Source organism: Anopheles darlingi, chromosome X (assembly GCF_943734745.1).
Source record: "Anopheles darlingi chromosome X, idAnoDarlMG_H_01, whole genome shotgun sequence".
Taxonomy (NCBI): domain Eukaryota; kingdom Metazoa; phylum Arthropoda; class Insecta; order Diptera; family Culicidae; genus Anopheles; species Anopheles darlingi.
The window spans coordinates 480,869-485,000 of record NC_064873.1 but is presented as its reverse complement, the minus strand read 5'-3'; the positions used below and the strand labels follow the sequence as shown (position 1 = coordinate 485,000).

Genomic DNA, 4,132 nt, shown 5'->3' with positions numbered 1-4,132 from the left:
ATCGGGCGGGACCAATATCGATAATGAGATTGGGTTGCGCACTTGGCGCTTACCGAGCGAGCGAGCGGGCGATGCGCGCGAAATACGGCACCGGCACCCCCGTTTTCCTCTGCCCCCTTTCACCTCTGCCGGCCCTTGCACACAACACAAAAGCACAAGCTCACAACGGCTCGCGGGTTGTGCCGTTTTCTTGGACGTCTCTTGTAACATAAACTGTCATCTACGTCATCCAGCAAAACCGGGAAGGTCGAGGGCGCGTCAGTGGTGGGGGTGGGGTGTGGCGGTGACAAATTCGCGTGAAAAAAAGCGTCAAACACACACAAACACTACTTGGATCGCTGCTGGATGACCGTTGACGGTAAGGGGTTTACGGAATTCGGTGGCCCCGAGGGGGGCTTGGCCCAACCATACGCCTTCCTTCCATTCCAAGGAGCCATACAACGCGCCCTCGATTAGCATAAGAAAGGACCGCAAGTCGATGCACCGCCCTGATCACTGCGGTTCGGTTCCTGTGGAGGTGTTTAGAGAGCCTCCGAGGTTTCTACGAGGCTTAAGGGGTCTCAAGGGTGTTCCTGAATGGATGCCTCCGGGGCAGGTTAACGTGAATGTCCCTTTATCCCTTTCCGATGCGTCAACGCCGCCGTTTGCGGGGGTTTCTCACCACCCCCTAAATCACTCCCTCCCGGACCCAAAACTTATTGCTTACCTGCTGCCGCAGCCTCGGCCGGTCCAGTTTTCCCGGACCTTTTGGTAGTTGTTTTGTTGCTGTTGTTGTTGGTTTGCTTGTTGTTGATCGGAGATCTCGCTCGCTAACACACACACACACACGCGCGCGCACCACTTTTGGGGCTACTTGCACACTCTCAAACACTTGAATATCGCGCACACCCCTCCCCACCTCCTTCCCACCTCACTACCTCCCGAGATGCAACTCGAGGAATGTCCTCTGTCCTCAAAACGTCTGCCTGTCTGTCTGTTCCGGGTATTCCGATTCCGACGGTTTCGAGGATTTGCCCGACGATGCCCGACGTTGGTTGGTTCCGGTGTCCTGTTCCGCTGCGGCGTTGCCGATCGTCTGAGCGAGCGATCCCGGACCCCGGGGCGCGGATCCCGCGACTCCCAGCGAACCGAGACGAACCGCCCAAGTCAACCGCACCGCACTCGGTTCGTGCGTGCGTGCGTGTGGGTGCGTGTGTATGCGCGCAGCAGCAGCAGCAGCAGCATCCAGCCAGGCCAGTACCAGGCCAGGGCCCGGGCCTGGGCCCGGGCCAGGGCCAGGCCGAACCCGAACTCAATCGAGCGTGAGAGCATTGTTTGCGTTTGTTGCGAGTTTTCGTTTCGCTTTCTCGCTTGCACTCGCTTTGCAAGTGCATGCATGCGCCCGAAAACAGAAAAGGACGAGAAAGAGACGAGGTGGTGGTGGTGGTGGAGCGGACGAGAGCCGCCGCTGCCATTGCCATTGGTAGCAAGGATGCAAACGACCCAATCGGAACCGCACTCGCTCGTTCTCGCTCTCTCTTCGATTTTTCTCCTTTTTTTCTCTCTCTCTCTCTATCCATCTCTCTCATCTCTCTCCTCTCTCTCCTCTCCCTTTCTCTCTCTAACAGTCATCCCTCTCTCCCTCCCCTTCCTCCCCTATCGTTCAGTTCATCATTCGAAAAAGGATAAAACAATGGGAAAAACGGTATCTCCTCCGCCTGTGTGTGTGTGTGTGCCGACGGAGGTGGTGGGTGTTTCACACGAGACGAGGGTGTATAGGGTGCGGGAGCGGACAGTATAGTGTTGTAATCTGAAGCCGCAGCGTGGCAGGAGGCCTCCAGTTGCGGCGGAAATACGCGTTATGCGTCGCACAAACCTCAAAGCCGCCCGTCGTCGTCGTCATCGTCGTCGAAGGCACCACGCGAAGACACACAGTTTGAAACACTTTTTAACGTTTAACCCAAGCGACTTACGGCCGTTAAGAAGATGCCACGGCCACGGGGAACAGTAAAAACAGAAGAGACGTTTGCAAGAAGCGTTAAGGGATCTCCAGCGAAACTCTCGTTCCAATCGGCATCTCCATTTGGCATCTTATCCAACTCTACACCTTTGGGGGGAGGAGGAAATTCGCTCAAAATCAATCAACACATGTACACCACGCATGTATTGGTGCGTTTGTTAGTTAGACTATAAAAAGGAAATTTGAAGTTGTTTTGGAAATCTAACAACAAAACTTGTTAAAACTTCACTATCATGTCTGCGTGTTGCTACCATCACCGCTTGCCGTGTGCTGCGTGTGTCTGTACAACAACAGCAACAACAACAACAACGACAATTGCAACAACGCTGATGTGCGCTATCGGTGCCGGTCGTTGGACGGGCTCGGCGATTGGTCGCGCGCGCGCTCCACGCTAAACGCTACATAAATGTCTCGGTGGAAATTCGACACGCATCACGCGCGCGAGGTTATGCGCGGGGTGTGACGATATGAGATGCCCCCCCCCCCCCTTTGCCTCCCCCCCAACGAGTCCGTAGTCCGTAGCCGAGAAGCAACAATTTTAACAGCCTGAAAAGGAGCAGTCTCCAGAGGAAGACTTTGTGTGTGTGTGTGTGTGTGTGTGTGTGTGTGTGTGTGTGTGTGTGTGTGTGTGTGTGTGTGTGTGTGTGTACTTTGGAGGCAGTAAATTGGAAAACGAAACCCCTACCCCCCTTCCCTTTCTTCTCATCTCATTGCTGTCGTCGTGTCCTCGGTGCTCGGTGCTCTCCGTGGTGCAGTTATCGGGATGGATTTTTAATGGGAGTGCTGGTTGTGGGCACATAAAACACACATAAAGCAACACCCCTTGCTCATGCTGGAACAGTGTTACTATATTGCGCGCTTGGTTCGACCTCAATCTTCGCATCCTGGTGCCCCAAACGCACTTTAGGCATGATCTTCCCGGGGCCCTACCGGATGAGGTATGACATGAATGTGTGACAGAGAGAGAAAGAGAGAAAGAGAGAAAGAGTGTGTGTGTGTGTGTCGAACCTCGGAGCGTTGTTAATTTTGTCGCGTTCGTGTATTCGCGGCACATCCCAACCGTTTGTATCTCCCCCCCCCCCTCCCCCCACCTCTCTTCTTTTTTGCACCCCCCCTCAGGATTCTAGCCAATCAAAACAACATCAGCGTTTCATAATCCTTCCCCGCTCAACCCCCAGCTTGGAATCTTCTGTTTGATGAAGGGAGGGAACGGGCAGATTTTCGGGAAATCACGTCGGCATTTTCCTTCGCCGGTGGTCCACTCGATAGCTCCGCCCTGCTTGGTGGCGGGCTATGCTATAATGGTCTATGATACAGGGATAGTGACCGGGCGGTTGCTATAAAACCCTTGTCGTCATTCCAGGGCAGTAGTTTCCCCGCGAATGGACCCATATTGTCTACTTTTTTATCCTAAATGAGTTACTAGACTCCGAGCTAGAATTGTACAATGAGCGAAATTTATGTTAACTAAGTTAATCGAAGAACAATTAAACAAAAATCGAAGAACAATTCTGTAAGTACTAGAGGTTGGAACGAACGCCATGTCCTGTAAGTAACTATGGAGATCTTGTAAGTAGCTTCAGCCGTTCTTTATTCGACTCATTCGGTAGCGCACCCAAGTGCTGTGGTTCACGTATTTTATTTTAATTTTTTTCGCATTTTTTGCACTAAAGAAGAATCGATAAGGAATATTATGTAATCGCATTTGGATCAATCGGAGCAAAGCTGGCAAGCAAAATACGTCGATTCAATATATCACGCGTCATAGCAGGCGTGGAGTAAATAAATAAGTTGTTGGAATTGGAGTAGTGTTATGTTAACGACCTTTTCTTTTCCAAGCAAAGTCACTCTTTCAATATTAAAATGCAATCAAACATGGCAAAATTATAAATTTACAAAATAACGCAAATAGAATGCGAGAAACATAGTATTTAACGAACTACTATCATTTTCTAAGTGCTATTTTTGTTCTTTAAAACCAATTTTTGAGCCTTTGTCCGTCTATTCATTGCAAAACTGATATTTTCTGGCCAGATTTCTGTTTGTTAGCTTCATAGTTTTATTCGAAGAGAAGCGTGGCGTGAGGCAAAATCATTTCTTCCCTAAACAAACAAGTAATATTCAGAAGAAGTA

The 4,132-nt window shown here is 50.8% G+C and overlaps 1 protein-coding gene across 1 annotated transcript in view; it reads right to left on the bottom strand.

Moving 5' to 3' along the window:
- Window positions 1-1,249, bottom strand: part of LOC125949306 (protein single-minded-like) — an 8,196-nt gene extending 6,947 nt beyond the window's left edge. Inside the window, exon 1 of the mRNA XM_049676246.1 lies at window positions 707-1,249. The gene's annotated coding sequence lies outside the window, so the exon portion shown is untranslated. The remainder of the gene's footprint in view (window positions 1-706) is intronic.
- Between the last annotated feature and the right edge of the window lie 2,883 nt (window positions 1,250-4,132).